This window comes from Festucalex cinctus, chromosome 21 (genome assembly GCF_051991245.1).
Source record: "Festucalex cinctus isolate MCC-2025b chromosome 21, RoL_Fcin_1.0, whole genome shotgun sequence".
Lineage (NCBI taxonomy): Eukaryota > Metazoa > Chordata > Actinopteri > Syngnathiformes > Syngnathidae > Festucalex > Festucalex cinctus.
The window spans coordinates 1547966-1567738 of NC_135431.1; the positions used below are offsets into that span (position 1 = coordinate 1547966).

General features: G+C 41.7%; 1 long non-coding RNA gene across 1 annotated transcript in view; it reads right to left on the bottom strand.

Annotated features, from left to right (window-relative positions):
• Positions 1–19773, bottom strand: part of LOC144010655 (uncharacterized) — a 68781-nt gene that overhangs the window by 15726 nt on the left and 33282 nt on the right. The window contains exon 3 of the long non-coding RNA XR_013281279.1: positions 2318–2394. This is a non-coding gene — a long non-coding RNA (uncharacterized LOC144010655). The remainder of the gene's footprint in view (positions 1–2317; positions 2395–19773) is intronic.

A 19773-nucleotide genomic window follows, 5' to 3' on the forward strand; every position in this document is an offset into this window, starting at 1 on the left:
TTGCACTTTTTCAAAGTAGACTTTCCACGCCCACTTCCATACATATAACTTATCATGTCTGATACTGCTCGGTGGCACAAGTTGGTAAAGTTCATTGTCCAGTAACCAGGAGGTTATAATTTCATAATTTATCTCTCAAGTTACTTTTTTAGCATTCCACATGCATTCAAATCTTGCATTCGGCTTTCAGCATTCCCGCGCAATTTATACCGAAAATGGAAACAGATAGAAACATTTTTTTTTTCCTGATGAAAGAAGAGACTTTAATCTTTCTTTTGATAGGTTCCATGCTTTCATATCAATAGAACACAATATTCTGTGGGCCTTGCAAAATCAGTCAAAATCCAGTAAAACAGCCGGGAGCGAACGGGATTGCGAAATATGAAAATGGCGGCGAGTGAATGAGTTAATAAGTGAATGACGTCCTCACTGAAGGCTCAGCTAACAACTGACCGGCCCCCCGGCCACTTGTAATGAAGGAAAATGTGTGAGACCGGGTCCCGCATGTGGGCCCCGGGAGGGGTCACAAAAACCTGTGAAAGTCATTACGGTGACGGTTGTTCTTAAATCATGAGCGCGCCAGGCAGCTGCCAGAGCGCTAACCTGTCAGAAAAGTCCCGTTAACGCACGCCGACGGCCGCTTTTACAGGGTGACGGATCGACTTGCCAGCCGTAAAACGCCGCCGGGGAGCGCGCGGGTGTAAAAGTGTCACGTGATGTCACGAGGCGTGAAAAGTCAGTTTGATCCCCGAAAGGTGCGCTTCCATTCGAAGCAACAGCCGATATCGACTCCATGTTTACTGAAACTTATGCATACGTACTTCATCCTTTTGGGAAGGAGAAGTTGTGGGAGGAGACGTTTGGGACCTGGCCCTTAAAGGTGGGTGGGTGGGCCCCTCCTTAAGGGGGTCTTTGGCATTTGAAGGATGGGGTGATGACAGTAGCATGTTGGTTTGTGGACCAAAGTGAAACGGTTCGGAACAAGACAGCTTTGACACTTTGTCACCGGGAAAGAAAAATGATTTTGTGGTGATATTGCCGCTGTCTGAATACATTTAAACTAAATTATTTACAAGTAAGCATTCAGTGAAAAGTACTCAAGTAGTGAGTTACTATTTTTTATTTATTTATTTTTTTATATCAGAGCATGAATGTCAAATAGAAATTCTTAAGCGAATGTAACTGAGTAAATGTAGCGCATTACAACCCAGCTCTTGTACCTTAAATGTACATGACCTCTCACCTCTGAGCTATTCGGCATGTCGTCCAATCTGGATGCTAATTATAGCGCCACAACAAAAGAACATCCTCCAGACAGGGAGCAACCAACGTGCTTCTAATGTATGTTACTTTTAGACCAAACGGAACTTTTAATAAGATATAACTATAATAATATATATTTATTTTTTTTATGTTATAAAATAAATAATATAAAATATATAAAAATTTTAATTTATAAAAACAAGAAAATGTTTAAACGTAAAAAAAAATACAATTATTTGAAATACAATAATTAACTAACTAAATTTTATTAAATTTGTTCTTTTAAAATAAAAAAAAATGTGCAAATGTATAAATTTAAACTCAATTTTTTTTTTTTTGAATATGCTGATTTTGTAATTGTGGAGTATAATTTTGAAGTTGTCATTGAATTTTGTGTAATTGCATAGCGCTACGCTCGATTGTTCCAATGTAAAATATGATACCATGCTGGCCAAATTGCCATAAATACTAAAAAAACAAAACAAAACAAAAAAAAGGCGGGACGAGGTGAAGAAGGTTGTTGTGCGCCGCCCACTCACAAATGTCACAATGCCTGCTGCGCTGTACTATTCTTGTCCCCAGCATCCAGCAGCCATTCCGCACCCTCGTGCCTCGCATACGCGCCCGCAGAGGTCGCACATGGTGACGTGCGTGTTTGGCTGTTGACGGCAGTCACCTGCGTGACCGGGATGTTGCCAGCTGAACGGCTCCTTATTTTTAGTTTGATATTAAAACGGGTTCGTGGAGAGGGTCCCGTGAAAGGAGTAGAAGCCGATGTGAGTGCGTTTGATTTTCTACCCACCCGCTTCCTCCAGCAGGGGCGTGCAATTGGAGTAAAGCTGCTATTAAAAAGCCGACACAGGCAAGTGTGGATTTTGTGTCCGCGGGTTTCATCTGGTACCTGCGGGCTTATCTACTTGACAGATGGGGGCGGTCTACGCGAGGGCTTCCCCGAACAAAAATCGTTGCATCAACCATGTTTTTATGAAAAAAATGAACTGAATAAAAACGAATACAGCGTTGGCGATCCCCGAAAAGAATATCGGTGGCCCACCTGTGCGCCGCAATGAGCCATCCTCAGCTTCCTCCTCCTCCTGCGAGACAGCGAGAGATTCTTTACGTCTAATCCTCCTACAGAGAGACAGAAAAAAAAAAAATCCCTTTTTAGCGGCGGCGAGCTTTGATCCCGGACAAATGAAGAGAAAAAAAAAAAATCCTTTGACATAAGCTACTTAGACGGACCTCCTTTTCCTTCACTTCCTTCATCGTCTCTCGGCTCATCTCTCACCTTAAACACGTCACGAGGTCAGCAAGGTTGCCCGGGACGGCGGCGGCGGCGCCGAGGATCACATTTGACACACGCGCGCTCACATCTATGCGCAAAATAAGCTTTCCGAGACTTGATGTAAACAATGGAGCCTTCTGTACGCTATAGCATAAAAAAAAAAAAAAAAAAAAAATGCCTTTGGGAGCATGGTCATATTTGAAATAGAACGTATTTATACGTTTTTGGGAGACCAAGTCAAAGGGACGATTTTTTATTTTATTTTATTTTTTTTGGTGCCTGTCCAGCCCTGTTGTAAGATGAACGTTTTAAGTCGTGTTACTGTATAGTAGTCCTGTATGGAGGAGCAAAACTGCCAAAATTAAAAAGAAATAAATGACTAATTAAATAAATAAATAAATAAATAAGTAAATGAATAAAAGTGAAAATAAAAAAAATGTAATTCACAAATTAAATAAAAAATAAACATAAATGGAAATAAAAACAACAAAATGTAAATATATCCCTAAAAAAAATGAAAAGTAAAAATAAATTAAAAAAAAATAAAAAACAACCTTCTGCACCGTAGAATCTGTGAAAGCGTGTGGCTTTAAAAGGCGGGGTCCGGGCCCGTTTTCTGACTTGAGAATCAGCGAATGAGAGAACTGAAAAGTCGATTTGTTGTATTGTTTCGATTCAACTTTTCGTCGGCATCACTGACCCAAGACTTTTTTTTTGGAGGGAAGCATATCCGGACCTCACACGTTGTGCGCTTGCTTGCGTGACACCATCTGCACATCTGACAGCGCAACACCAGATTGGGGGGGGCGGTCAAAAAGTTTGTTGTGTTGACGCAAGCATCAACAGACGCATCTGTGCGTTAGGCAGGCCGCGTGAAACCAGATCCCAAACACACACACGCGCACGCATTGGGGTTGCGTGTGTTGACGTGTTTGTTGACAGGAGGAACCTTTGCAGCGCAGCGACCTTTGAACTTGAAACATATACGGAAACGCACACACACATTCTAAACACCCCATTCAAGCTCCAGGTGTTCAACGCACAACGTAGCGAAACGATGCTCGTCCACTGGGCGCGTCTCGTGCAGTATTTTTGATTTTTTTTTTACCATTGGTCGCAAAAAAGTACTCTCACTCTGTACTCTAGCTGAAAGTAGAAATACTGTTTCAACTGCTTTAGGTCCGCAAAAACAAAAATTGCACAGATTTTGAATGTACTTGTGGCACAAAAGTTGAAACTTAGAAATATATGCTAACATTATGAAATGAATAACGAACTAAGGTAATAACTAGAGCTGTTAAACGATTACATTTTTTTAATCAGATTAATCACATCTTAGAATCACTGACATAAAAATGCTTTTTTTTTTTCTTCCCCAACATATTTTGCCCTCTAAATTTGAAGCGCACCTGTTATGTTAATTTTTTCGACATTTAATGTTATGAGGGCGTCTTCAAAAATTTATATTCACTGCACAAGCTCATCCTGCTTCTTCTAATCAATTAATTATTTGTATAATTTAAAATAGGAAAAAAATAACCTAGAGCATATGTAAGCATTTATTAAACGCATGTCGTTATGTTTATTGCTCAAACTCGAACAGCGACCTTTAACGTAACCATACGCTGTCGGCAAAAAAAGGATCATCTGCGGTCAAAATTAATAGTGTGATTAATCTGTGGCAATACGATGATTAATGCGATAATTTTTTGTGATTAATTAATTAGTTAACGCTTTAACTTTGACAGCACTAGTAATAACGGGGCACTCGTGTCGTGATTCTCGACGCATCCTCGTTGTTTTTAGTTTCGTCACGTGACGTGAATAAATAGTTAAAAGCTTATTTGTGCCTGCATTTGGGATCCTACTTCTCAGCACTCAACAGAAATGGTGCAAAACACTTGAATGTTCTATTTTCCACATGTTTTGAAGCATTATCTTCAAACATGTATATGCAGATTCTCTTTTGAGTGGGAGTTAAATTCCAAACAGGGGCTGGGCAAGTAAGTGTCAGTAATCCGTGTGTCATGCTGGTAATGAAGCTCCAGTCAAGTAAAGCCTGACTACCGAAGTCCCCTGACGATCCAAATAATAACATTCCTCCTCCTCAACATCTCTCTGCGACTCCGCCTCACTCGCTCATCAGTTGACGGTAAAATGTGCTTTTATCAAGTGCGGTTTACGTCACCGCTAAAACCTCCAAGACCCAAAACGCAAGTCATGCTTATGCTTGCGCAAAGGCGTCGTTTATATTTGTTGAACTCTAAAGTCAATTCGGAGATTTGTTTCTAAACACATTACACATGAAGATAGTTGTTTTTTTTTTTTTTTTTTTTTTTTTGGGTGCTGTAAACTATCAACATTTTAACCAATTTAAAAAAAATAAAAACATAAAAAGCCTTTTTTTTTTAAAAATCAGAATAGTCATAAATCATTTTAATTTCCCCATATGTGAATTAACTAAAATTGGATTAACTCATTCAAGCCCAAAAACGTAAAAATACGTTTTTTAATACTTTGTCCTTCACTCATAAAAACGTATTTATGTTTTTTTTTTATGCTAGAGAATACAGAAGGCTTTGATGCAGCTTCTGACATATAAAGGTCGTTTAAAGCAATTGGCAGTTATTACAAAAAACGGCCACAGGTGGCAGCAGAGTATATGAGATCAGCCAGTACCATGTTGCAACAAGCTCTTTTCTCAAGTGTTTTCAACAGGAATGTGATTAATGATGGAACTTAGCTATATTCTAATGCTAATTGCTGCAAAACGAAACCGATACAAACCTACTTTTTATTTTCCTGGTGAAAGAAGAGACCCTAATCTTTCTTTTGGTAGGTTTCATGTTTTTATAGCAATAGAACACAATATTCTATGGGCCTTGCAAAATCTGTCAAAATTCAGTAAAACAGTCGGGAGCGAAGGGGCTTGCTTTAGCGAAAATGGCTGCGAGTGAGTGAGTTAAGGCTCCCAACAGTCACATTTCATTTTTTGTTGCTTTGACTTTAGTTTTCTTCAGCGTCTGGTTTTGGGATTATGATAGCGTGCGCTCAGCTATGCGGTTGATTCTCCCACACAAGCAAACCTTTGCGGTGCACGTACAGTAGCTCAAAATGGTCACGCAAACGTCGACTCTTGGAGCCGTTACAGGCGGCGTAATTTGACAGCCTGTTTGAAGGCGCGCTCGTCCCGGTTAACTGTGCCGGCAGCAATCCCGCGTTTCTCGCATGACACCACCGGCGCAGGTGCCGCGTGGGAGCGGAATGCGAGGATTCCGCCGTATCTGCTGGCACGCGTGTGAACGGGATGTCTCCACAAGGGAGGACGCTTGGCCAGCATGAAAAGAGGATTTGTTTGCTTGGCTGATCAAATTTATACATATACGCGCCACAAAAAAAGTTAGGGAAACGTTTGAGTGTGAACCTAATATGCATTATAAACCTTGACAGGTCAACTTAACTCTTTCCCTCCCAACCATTTTGACTTGAAGCAACCACCTTCGCTTCCGGCTGTTTTACTGGATTTTGACTGATTTTGCAAGACCCACAGAATATTGTGTTCTATTGCTATAAAAACATGGAACATACCAAAAGAAAGATTAGAGGCTCTTCTTTCATCAGGAAAAAAAAGTATATTTCTAACTGTTTCCGTTTTGCAGCAATTCACATATAATATAGCTAGGTTTCATCATTTTTCATTTTTCATTATCCACAAATCTGCGGGTTGATCTCTTATACTCTGCTGGACGTTTTTGTAATTACTACAATTTTTTTTTTCACCAGTTCTCTGCCTTTGAGAGGCTGCATCAAAGCCTTCTGTATGCTCTTGCATAAAAAAACAAAAAAAAACGTGTAACTATGTCTTTGGGAGACATTTAAAATAGAACGTATTTATACGTTTTTGGGTGCAAATTAGTTAATTTGACTTCCTCTAAACTTCTGACTGAAAATTTCAAACTGTTAAATTGATTCAGTCAGTACAGTACGTTTGTAAATCCACCTCAGTAAAATAAAAAATAAAAATAAAAAATGCAGATCCTTGTATGCTAACAACTTACTTGGTGTAAGACTAAAAAAGAACTAGCGATGAATGATAATATCGCCGGGTGATAATTATCAGCAATTATCAACCATTTTGACGTCATACAGATAAACCAGATAATAAATAAATCAGCCGATAATAGACTTGCCACGTCAAGTTGTGCCCAACCCCTAACCCCTCCCCTCTCCTATGGTAGTGTCGCATATTTGTGACATCATAATGCACGTGACTTCGTGTTGCCAGAAGATGCATCATGGCGACACGGCAGTCGCTAGTGCGGACTTGCAAAATGTTACCCTCGCACTTTTTTGTTGCACACGACTTGAGTATTTTGTTTTGGCAAGCTCAAAATGAGTTGCCTGTTGTCTTTGAGACATAAGTTTATCACCTCTTTTTGATTTGTAATAAAAATACACATTCACAAAAAAAGTCATGGCTAACGTCTAGTGCTAGCTAGCTTATGTACAGGGCTAATACTAGCTCCGTATTGCTAGCGCTGCAATTTTGTTGTCAACTGGAGCACACTCTCTGTGACTATTTATAACAACTACACGTTTTCATTGTGCCGATTTTCTCCGATTACAAGTGAATCTGGAACAATAAATGGAGGTTCACTGCAGTTCATTTTGGGCTGATCCTGAAATTTCACCTGATATCCCTTAACGTTTCTGAGTCGTGTATATCTTGCCAGATTGCGATTGACAGGAATCTCGCACTCAGGCCAGCCACAAAAAAGAAAAAGAAAAAAAAAAATCTCCTTGATATCCAAATCCATTTAAAATGAGATAAGACTATTTGGAAGATTTTGAAAGTGCTTCGAAGGTATTTGGAAGCCTCGCCCGCCGAGGCATTGTGGGAGTTCTTTTGGACAATTCCCATCGTTTTAGTCTGGCCGAGGATCTGAGCGCCGATCACAAGACACTTTTCCTGCTCCAGTGGTCGACTGGAGGCAACGGGGGGGGGACGTTTATAAACAGCGGTGGGGGGGACGAGGAACACAAATGCACAACACCTCCAGGATGGGATATACACACTCGTAAATATTTATCAAATGATCCGTCTCCTTGCTCATCCTCTCCCGTGCATCTCGGACTTCAGTGTAGAAGATAACTTTTGTGTATTTTCTTGTCGTAACGATAAATTGGAAATAATCCAGTTTGAATAGAATATAATATTGAACATTTTGCATAAAGCCTTATAAAAAAAAACCCACTACAACACGCTTCTGGATTTTGTCCTGCGACAGCGGAACGTCCACTTGGCACCTGGTTCTTACTCTATTCTGAAAGTCAATGTAAATGTTTACGAGTCGAGTTGACATTGCGTGTTGCACAGTTGGTGTTCGAGATGTATTCATTTCCTGACTACCAGGAAAAAAACAACATATTGTCCAATCATGTTTATTTTGAAATTCCCCAATCGTTGTGAAGTAACTGGAATACTGCAAAATAAATTTTTGAAAAAAAAAAAAAGTTTTTTTTTTTAAGCTATGATGTGTCCACTACAGAGGACATTTTTTAAAACTTAAATCCTAGGCTCAAATACGGTTAAAATAAGTCAAACACTACTTTAATGTGTTTCTTAAGAGTCTTATAGAAAACATGCTAGCAACATTTAAAGCCTAAATTTGCTCAATAAAAAGAGTTATACACTTACTTTTTCCTCTTCCCTAAAAAGTGCTTACACAGAGGGAAGCCATTTTCTTTTATGATGCAATCAAAGGTAGCAAAGCCCCGCCCCTACACATTTGATATCATTGGAAAGCTCTGAATGCCCTCAAAAGAGCACAAAATAAAAAAAATTCAATCGTATGCACTGGGTGGGAGATATTCAGGTTTAAAAAGGTCCACTACAGAGGACAAATTTGAATTGCTGATAGTCAGGAGGTTTACAAAAACCCAAAAGAGTGACAGTGTGATTTTGACGTCAGCGGCAGGCGTAGCTAATGACATGACTAATGTTCACGTAAATGGTTGCCGTGTGTTATGGTGACCTGGCTGGCTCGTACTGCAACATGAATGGAATTTGACCAGCGTTGACGTTATTGTTTGCACCTGTGCCTCTTCTGCTTGGACTTTTACATTTCTTTTCCATGAATACCGGCCAGCTACATACTTTATCATGTGCTCTTTTTTTCCCCCTTATGTCAATGTTTAAGCTTTTGGCTGTGAAGTGTGCACTTATCTTGTTATCCTTTTATTTGCTACACTCCCAACCGATGTAATTGCATATTCGGAATGGCCTTATCCAGTGTGGTATGTCCGCGGTGTTTGAAGACGTTTTTTTGCAAGATTTGACCATAATCGTCTGCGTAAAAGCCAGAAAAGACGGCGGAACGTATGACGCGGGTTTTCCTTTTTTGAATTGCAAGAGCATTCTAATTGGTATTTTTTTGAAAAGGTGCGCTCACGACGGGTTTCGTATAGCCCCACCCCCACCCACGTGCGTCCAAGACAAGCGCACGTTTTTTTTTTTTTGCAGCCGTTCCTGCGAATGGCCGCAAATGGAGCGAGAGGACGCGCTAGGAGGCAGACGCGAGCGCTTCCTGTTGAAAGCCTGTGAATACGCCAAGCGTGGAATTAGCTGAAGAACAAAAGTGGACAAATAGGACGGATTTATTTTCAGGGCGGCGGGGTGTCCGCCTCTGATGTTTTACAGTATCTCTCGACCCGTGTCCATCTTACATCGGGGCAAAAGAGGCAGTGTCCCTCCAGCTCCAGAAAATGGCACTTAACCTTCCATCCCTCCATTTTGTGTACTACTTAGAGTGCTACATCGTTCTCAGACTTTGCACACATTTTCAGCAATCATTTTCAAACATACGAATCTCTGAATTCGTTTTACAAAGTCTACAAAACGTGAAGTGAAAGAAGATGTACTTTTGACTTATTTTTTCCCTGCCAAGAGTAAAATAATTCCAGGTGTCTCTTTGGCACGTCGGCGGAATACATTTGCAGACACTCCCTTGTGTTTCCCGTCCTTTGTAATTGTGAAAACAACAGTCATGTGAAAGTTCCTTTCGGGCCATGAAAGCGAAGTCAATAGCTGACTTTCGACGTAACCAAGTGCGAGTTCCAAACGTTTTTGGACCTACTTTGGACACATTATATTTGGAGTGGTGGTATTTGCTCTCTCTTTGTCTTCCAGCTGTTTGATTCCTGGCCTGGCCTCCTCAGCTTTTATTCGCCTCACTCCATTTTTTCCCATGGACTTGATCTATTTGACATTCTGCGGGATGAGCTCAGCATGTGCACGGTATCGTTACTTATTCTTTAGCCACATCGCTCTTAACTTTTTATAAGCACACAATCAAAGACGTGGTCGTCTTATTGCCTTGCAATGAAAATTGATCTCAGTTATACACAATGCTTCAAGTTTACATGACAAATTCCCAATAGCAACTCATCCATCACTTTAAAGGATACACTTACAAACAATATTATCAACTCCACCAAGGAGGTAATCCTTTAGGTTTAACTGCATGCCTCTCTGTTTATCTGTTGTTTATCGTGGGGGGATACGTTACAGACCCGCACAAGAATTGGAGATACAAGCATGGTATGCTAAAGTTCTTCCAAAAAAAAAGAAAACCGCAACTTTCCAGTCCTAAAGTCTGCTTAGCTTAACGCTAACAAACGGCATAGATGGGCTTACGACCAGCATCTGTTTGCAGGGTAGTTCAGGACAAACGGTAGGGCAACACAAGTGCACATAGAACAATACTCGCATTATTCTTTATCCTCTGCAGAGAACGACTAATAATACTGACGAACTGAGCAGCTGAGATCATCGACACGTGTAGCCGTATGCCTGAATTATACGGCCCCTTGGAAGAATGTTATCGTATATTTTTATAAAGTTCAATATTTGCAAGCAATTAGTTTTTTGTTTGTTTTTTTTGGAACAGCCTCAAACTAAGTTGAAAGCAATTGAAAGTTAAAAAAAAATAATGATGAAACATGTTCAGACGATTAAGTCGAACCTTGATGGCTAAAAGGAGCGACGGATTTCATCCGGATACGGAAACCTCACTTGATCCAAAGTAAACAAAATGTCAACACCAAAGTTGATTTGACAGGTGGTAAATGTTTAAGCCTTGGCTGAGGTCGGCGCTCTCCGAGTGCTTTTCGTCCTTCAAATTAGTTTTACAGACTGTTAATATTTTTCACACACTTGATTCGTTTCCCCTGTCAGAGAGTTATAAAGTTTCCCTTTTGTAGAAATATGTCTGCACTTGATAAAGACTTGTCAATCCCGATGAGTTCAAACAGTAGCCATGTGTATTATGGAAGCCGTTTGAGCGTTTATTTCAAGATCCTTTTGAAGGTTGTACTAGAAGGCCAAAAGTGGCTCTAGTAGCGGGGAAAACATTACTAGCAAGCCAACTGCTGTAGTAATGCACCCTTTCTTACTAATGAGGACTAAGTGCTTATTACAGTGATGCGGACTCTGTATCGGTCCGTCGAAGAAAGAGCTGAGCCAAAAGACAAAGCTCTCGATTTACAGGTCGTTCTACGTTCCAACCCTCACTTATGATATCTTTCGGTCACGAGCTGTGGGTCGTGACCGAAAGAACAAGCGGACGAAATGAGTTTTCCTCCACAGGGTGTCCGGGCTCTCCCTTAGAGATAGGGTGAGAAGCTCGGTCATCCGGGAGGGACTCGGTGTCGAGCCGCTGCTCCTCCGCGTTGAGAGGAGCCAGTTGAGGTGGTCCGGGCATCTGGTGCGGATGCCTCCTGGACGCCTCCCTGGAGAGGCGTTCCGGGCATGTCCCACCGGCGGGAGGCCCCGGGGACGACCCAGGACACGCTGGAGAGACTATGTCTCTCGGATGGCCTGGGAACGTCTTGGGATCCCGCTGGAGGAGCTGGTTTAATTGGCTGGGGTGAGGGAAGTCTGGGTTTCCCTCCTAAAGCTGCTGCCCCCGCGACCCGACCTCAGATAAGCGGTAGAAGATGGATGGATAGATGGATGCTTACTTCAAGTAGTACATGGACTTTCAACTTAATAGCAAGGATGTCTCAAACCGCTATTCGATATCCTTGATATTCAACTTAAGGTCAAACTTGTAGACCAAAAGTGGCACAAGTAGTGGAAAGATGTTCTTAATAAATAAGATAGTCGTTATTAAAGTGCTCTCTGAGCTGGATAGCAAGTAATCAAGTACCGGCAAATGCTTGAAGGGCTTGTCATAGGGGACTGATAAATTGTGTTTTTGTTATGACACAACCACGGCTTGTTGTGCTTCCCCTTATCATCGTTCATCATCGGCATGAGCAGCGTGGACTGGAAACGGCGAGGGCAGATGGCGTTCTAAGCCGCTGTTTCAAGAACTTTTTATCCCCTTTAGACGGGCGACCAACCACAACCTCGCACTTGCTAACGACTTTTATCAGTGCAGACACATCAGAGCGAAACGTTGCCTTGTTGCCTGGTACGATTGGATCTGATGAGATGAGGTGGGCTACGTGTTTGAAAGCGGTTGCGGTACACGTGAAGACGTCTTTAAATGGGGGACCTCTTGGGGGGGCTGTGAATGCACCATGGTAACCCTCGCTTACTGTACATGTGATAGGACGACCGCAACAGAGGCTACTAGCAAGGAAAACAGAACAGGACTGTCATGGTCTGGGTTGGGTTTTGCTTAGTTTTTTTATTTGACTTTTGTCACAGTTCAGGTTTAGTTTGGGTTTCGTCTTTATCCTCATGTTTCTTTCAGTTTCAGCCATGATCTGTGTTTTGTTTTGTTGTCCTTGCGTGCCTCCCTAATCTTGTCAAGCATTTTCATGTCCACCTGCGTTTGCTTGTCCTCCCTCATGTGTCAACCAATCAGCATCCCCTGCCACTTGTGTCTTGCCCGGCTGTGTCTAATTGTGTCAATTAGTGTATTTAGTTTCTTGTCTCCCTGCTGTCAGCGTCGATTCATTGTGGTTTCCTCCTGTCATGCTGCCCGTTTTTGTCTAGAAGTTTCTGTTGGATATACTCCTTTATTAGCCAGATCCTTGTTTTTTGTTTAATTAAATCTTTTTTTGACTGCACCTCTGCCTTCACGCCCCGTTTCCCTGCACCTGGGTCCGCCACTACACCTCAATCACAACAAGTACAGTGGAACCCTCCAAAACAATTTTGACTTAGGGTTGTGCATCTGTCTGATAAACGACGATTTAGGTACGTCACTCGATACATGGGGTGCGAGGTGATTAAAGAACAGTTCGTTTTAAAATTGAAACAATTTGATTCGGTTTGAGCCGATTCAACGACTCCACATTGCGAATTGACGCAATTTCAGCATCCCCGTCCCTCTATAGGTGTCAAACCACAGTCCTCGAGGGCCGCAGTCCTGCAGGTTTTGAAGGTTTCCCCATTTTCAACACGGGTGATTCATATTGAAGTTCATCAGCAAGCTCTGCAGGAGCCTGATAATTTTCCTGATCATCGAAAACATGCAGGACTCTGGCCCTCGAGGACACGTGTGCTCTAGATCAACAGCGCAATTTGGGGATCACTGCTTTGAAAGCGGCTGGCAGCGAACGAGTTAAACAGTCCTCTTCATCATGCTGTTCAAATTTGGACATTGTGAGACAACAAACTGAACTTTGACATCGGACGCTTGTGATACAGAGAGACTGGAATAGTGACAGAAAGGCGTCGAAGTCGACGGCCTTGCAAATAAGCACCTGTTGGAAGTTGTGACGCTTCGGAAAGTACATTACTGATTCCGCAAGAGATGATACCATGGCGTATTTGTTGCGCAATGTAATGGGGGGGGGGAATTTAATGGCCGGCGTGTTAAAGCTCATGGGAAACATCGTGGCAGCGCGCCGGGAGGCTTTCCTCACATCGAGGGGAGGGGCTGGTGGTGCGGGAGGCGCCCGGGGGCAAGGTTCACCGTTTCCCAAACTCCTGCAGAGCCGCAGTAGTCCCGACTGCCACCCCAAATCTCCCTCCTCTCCTCTCCCTTCGCTGCCCTCGCAGTTTTTTGGCCTTTTGTCAGCACCAAGGTCTCACCTTCTCCCTCACCCCAACGTCATCGCAAGTTCAATCAATCATGTCGAGCCGCTCCCATACGACGCTGGATTTTACTGTACGCAGTAAATCACGTTAGATCTGAGGGCTCATCCCCCCCGCCCCCTACGCGCCCCCACCCCCTGACCGCGCGTCAATATTGACTTTCGACTGAAAGCCGCGAGGCGGGAGAGCAACAGCAGAGCAGGACGTTGAGCGTTGCTTTTTAACGGGCTTTCTTGCTCGGCTTTTTTTTTTTTTTTTTTTTGTTTGGTTGCCACTCAGCTTCACTTGTGCCGCTACAAAGTCAACAGGGTCAGGAATTTTCCATCTCGCGCATGACGGGATTTTGCCACCATTGGCCCAACGTAGAAATGTCAGCATTGGCCCAACTCCAGTTGTCATTCAAGATTACAAATCCTTTGCCAATCAATCAGTCAGTACGTCGTCACTTGTACTTTAATGCAATGCGACGTTATTTGATGTGTCTTTGATGTTCCTGGGGACAACATTCGCTCAGCGTGCTCAAGGATAAAGTATATTATTGTACCTTTAATCCCTCTATTGTCACTGATGCGTTCTTTTACCCGGGAACCATTTTCAGCCTATAATTTGCCTTCATTTTGGAGCCCTGAGGAAAATCCTGGTATACCAAACCAAAAATTGAGTTGTCAATAAGACCCAATTGAAAGATGAGACAAAGAATGTGTGCATGGTTCACGAAAGGAACTCTGTCTTTAACAGAGAACCCCCTATTAACAGATACTGGTGGTGTTCCACAAGGCTCTTTACTCAGTCCACGGATTTTTATAGCACACTCCACAATAAAGTCAAAATGATGTAAATGGAGATCAGATTAATGCAAGGGGTCATCACTTTCTTGTCATGTCTGGGGTTACGCCAGGGGTAAGTTTGAGTTCATGACCTGTTAAGTTGGGTTCGCGACCGTGAGGACGAGTGTCTGTTTTGAACTGATGTAACCATCCTCTAGTTTCAACTAGTTTTAGGCTATGTGATGTCGTTTTCAGTCCTTTACTTGCTACAACCAATCAGATCGATTCACTTGTCTGTAGGTGCAGTCTGAGAATTGTGTATGTTTTGCTGGATTATTACTTCCTGGTCATCTGTGCAGCTTTCGTTGTTTCTCAACTTTCGATGTGAATAAATAGTTAAAACCTTATTTGTGTCTGCACTTTGGGATCCAACCTTAAGCACTTGACATTTCTAGATTCCTACGCAGGCGAAACACGGTGTATTCTCTTACTAGACTAGTAAAAATTATTTACGGTAACTATTTGTACGGAAAAACATTTTGTAGGCCATAAAAGTGAAGCAATGAAACTGCTGAGCTTTTCTACGTCATTTTTGACATTTATGCTTGAGTTTGCTGTAAAAATCTACGGACTGAGCAGCAAGCCTTGTGGAACACCATCAGTATCTACAGTATTGATAATGGGTGTGGGACCAGATCTGTTATTTCTTCTTCCAAAGAATTCTTGCGACGCCAATTTATTGCATGAACGCGAGCTTGTATTTTGGGACCGTCGTAAACTAGGAATCTTTCTCCACCTAAACCTTTTGGACTTTTGCCACCTGTGGACTCAACCATGTGCAAACATATTGCATTTTAACATGTATTTAACGCACGGGTGTCAACATGACTGGTGTTAATTTTGTACATGCCAGTTGATTTGTTTTCGCCAAAGCTGCAGGAGGAAGAAGACAGCCTGAGAAAGGAAGCTAATCAAATGGACAAATCGCTCTCTGGAGGCCCACCACACCTCCTGGCCGCCCAAAGCTCCCACACACATTCGGCTACCCGCGTGCTAACCAGAACCGGTCTTCCTTATTCTACAGTATCACGCCCTGGACTCGCATCTCTCCTCTGGCGACCAATCATCCTTTTAAGGCACATTTCAAGTTCCAACGCCCATGCAGTTGCATGTCCAAACTCGAGACTGCTCTGGCTTTTTTTTGTGCGTCCCACGCTGTAGCTACACATCACACAAAAAAAGAAGGGCCAAGCCTTCGCCGTTCTGGCCCCGTGGCCCTTCGGGACAGTCTTTCCCGATCGATTCAATCTGCCAAATCCCTAGACTGCTTTAAAAGATGACAAAAAAAAAATCCACCCCCATAGGCAAGCCTTTTCTTGTAAAACCGTGTGCATGTGCTATTTTACGATTTGATCGTATGCTACGGATTCACAGTCCGTCCGCCTCCGCAGACCTCACTTGTGCTCAGTCGCAGTTTTATTTGGATCCCGTTCAAATGTGGTGAGTTTGCAACAGTCCTTGAGATCTCAACATGGACCAATATTGGTCTACTTCCACAATTTTGATCAAAGTTTCCCCCCTTTTTAGAGTCATCTAGCGATTCATTTTCACAAGTGTTTTTGCTCATTAGGGTCGCAAATCAACCATGCACAGCAGTGTATTACATATTTTTTAAGTATAGATATGTTCATTAACTAATTTGCTCCCAAAAATGGATACATACTTTCTATTATAAATGTTTTAAGTGTCCCACAGACTGATTTATACTTTTTTTTTATGCTAGCGCATACAGAAGGCTTTGATTCAGCCTCTCAACTGTTATTACAAAACCGGCCAATAGGTGGCAGCAGAGTATAAGAGATCAACCAGTGCCATGCTGGGAAAAAAAAGCTCAAATACAATTTTAATTATATTTGTGAATAATGATGAAACATAGCTATATTGTAATGCAAATTGCTGCAAAACGGAAACAGGTAGAAATATACTTTAGAGACTTTAATCTTTCTTTTGGTATATTCCATCTTTTTTCTTGCTATAGAACACAATATTCTGTGGGCCTTGCAAAATTCAGTCAAAATCCAGAAAAAACAGCCGGGAGTGAAGGGGATTGCTTCAGTGAAAATGGCTGCAAGTGAAGGAGTTAATGTCTACGATGTAGGGTTGGGCAATATATCGAAAAAATATCGATATCGCGATATTGGCCAATGCAATATCCATATCACAAAAACATGCAATGGTACATACAGCGTATTGTCCGGTACATATACAGTCATTTATTTGGAAGGTGTGCAGTGGAATGCAGCAAGATTTCTATTTTTTTCTTTCATTTTTACACATTTTACATCCATGTTAAGCCTCTATTGTCCAATAAGCAACCATGTTCTTGTAAAAAAAATTTTTTGGAGGAAATCCTACAAACTCCCAACGTTACATTTAAAATGACTGAGTTTTGCCAACAAATACGACAAAGCCAAGAAAAAAAGTACTTTTTCGAGTAAAATTCCAGCGGAATGGGCTCACCGCGGTGAATGAGTAGCTCATCATTCAAAAGCGGTTGTCAGGAAAAACGTCAGCGGGCCCATAAAGGCCTCGTATCGGCGCCCGGCGTGTTCTTAATCAGAACCATTTGTTTGCAGGGAGGTGCGCCCTGCCCTCCAGGAGGACTGCCGGGGATTATTAGACTAACATTTTGTGCCGTTTTAAGCCGGGATCCAAATGTGCTGGCCATTGAAAGGGCGGAATTATTTACGACTTAGCAAACCTCCGCTTCGTTCTCACTTCTATGGCTCAGTTTGGATATTGCTGCCCAGTTGCGCCGAAACGTCGGGTTACGCGATTGTAAATTTCCAGCGTTCAGACTGTCCGCTAGAATGACAATCATTGGAACGAGTCCTATTTGCATATATCTTTGCATTAACAAAACATATCCATATCCATTCGTGAATTTGGATGGAATATGCATGTGTGGTTCTTTTACAGATGTCATTTTTCTTTAAATGATATGGCCAAACGTCTGACAAAATGCAATATGTGTATGAAAAATCTGTATAACTCATTTTAATAAAAATACTAATACTATCCGCCATCTAAATTTGACACAATTCAGAGATTATTAACCAGCTTGCCTTAAATAAATAAAAAAATGGAAAAATGGATGCTACTTCACCTAAACATGACTATATGTTATATGTTTGAAAATTAGGGGTGTCAAAATTAGTGCGTTAATTTTGAGTTCATTTAAAGTTCTTTTAACACCACTCGTTTTTTTTAACGACCGCCCCTGACTTGGAAATAAAACTGGGGGAATTCCAGTCACAACTAAGCAGACATGTCCGTGTCAAAATTTAGCAGTAATAAATTTCATAATTATGCATATATTTGTGAAGACTGGGGTTAATTTGTAGTCACATAGCACCACGGTCCCCCCCAAAAAATCTGGACAACTTCTATGCTGAAAAACATTTCGATGATACAATCTCACATCACTTTTACCGCTTCATGAATCTTTCTCCCTCCTCTTTTTTTTTTTTACGCTAGCCCCGCCGGGTCACGAGCGGGTCAGCGCCGGACAGGGTCGCGCCCTCCCGCTGCGTCCTTAGCCATGTGGAGAATGTGGGTCATCTTCAAAGACGGCCAATGAACAAGCGACTTCCACGGATGCCGAACTCCAAATTGTCTCAGGGTCATTCCAGAGAAAATCAACAAGGAAGTTTCCCGTCACCACTCAGATTTTCTTCAAATTCTATTTATGTACCATTAAGAATAAAAAAAAAAAAAAGATATTAATTTTACTGCCTCTTGTGATGTGTCACAGCATTATGCTCTGCAGAGGCCAACTCATCAGTTGATACAGTTGTCTGCGTGTGCCATAAAGTTTCGATAAAGTTAATACAACGGAAACCTGCAACAGCCGATGAGACATTTGGGCGTGCACGTTTACTGCTTGCAGACGACGAAGAGGTGAGAGGGTGCGCGGGTCAATAAATTGTTGACATGTTGTGTCATGTCTGGCTGAGAGGGAATCGGGGGATAATTGGTGAAGGATTTCAATAAATCGAGTGAGCCTTTATCGCAGTGGGATATGTTCCAGGTACACCCCCCCCCCGATAGGTGAAAATACGTGCTTTGGAGAGACCACGTAAAAACAATTGTCTTTTCATAGTTTTACCCCGCCCATTTGCTTTCAACTTCATAAAATACAAATGTGTTCCACCCGCTTGAACTTTTTTTTTTTTTTTTTAAATAAGAACTACAATTACATTGCTGGAGCTCTCCATTGCGAGCCGGCGAGACTTCCTCGTTCGCCGAGCTGCTCACTCGACCAATCACAGGCAGTTTGCAACGGAGGCGGAGTCCAACCCAAGAATCCATTTGAATAACATTTCCACTTGGCTGTATGGCCCAAAACTGCCAAAATTCAAAATAAATAAATGACTAAATAAATAAATGCCGACATAAATAAATAAATAAATAAATAAATGAATGTCTAAATAAATGACTAAATGAATAGATAAATAAATGTCTAAATAAATAAATTAATTAATAAATGACTAAAAGTGAAAATAAAAACGGATTTATTTCCATTTATATTTAATTTTTGAGATCTAACTTTCGAATTCTATTTCTTTATATTCAGTTATATTTTCACTTTTAGTCATTTATTTATTTATGTAGTCATTTATTTATTTCTAATTTTGGCAGTTTTGGTCCTCCATTCTAAACAGGATAAGTGCTATAAAAAAAAAATAAAAATAAAAAAATAAAAAAATAAAAAATGGTCCTAATTCTGTATGACATCATAGCATCAGAAACGAAGCCGGCTCGAAACCTTAACGTGACCCCCCCCCCCCGTTTCAATTCACACATTCGAACAGGTCGCTCGGCCTCCCATCCGCCCTCTCGTTCATTGATTTACGTCTACAGTGTGAAACAAAGGTCATTTTCCCTGAGTAGGTTTTAAGTGGCGAGGGTGGCGTTCCGTGTCGGGTTTAGCGGACACCCCGGCGTGCGGCCCACCTAGAGCGAAACCACACCTCGTAAAGAAGTCAAGCTTTTCCTCCTCTCTTTTTCTTTTTTTTTTTTTCCCGCCCCCCAGCGAGTGTTGGGTTTCCCTTCCCGGTCTGCGGACTCTGCGTATCCGGGAAACCAGCAACGCTAACAAAAAGCAAGCAATTTAGCCACGCACGCACGCACTCATCCCATAAGGTTTCACATTGAAGTCAAAGCAGCTGGACGCACATTTTCACGCCAATGTCAGTTTCTTCTCCGTATGATATATATGCTGGATGCGTAGACGGTTAAGAATGTAAGAATGTGAATTTGCTCTCACCATTATTCTAATGGGAGATTCCTACGTGCCTTTTTTTTTATTTATTTTTTTTATTTTATTTTTTTTATTTTAAAAA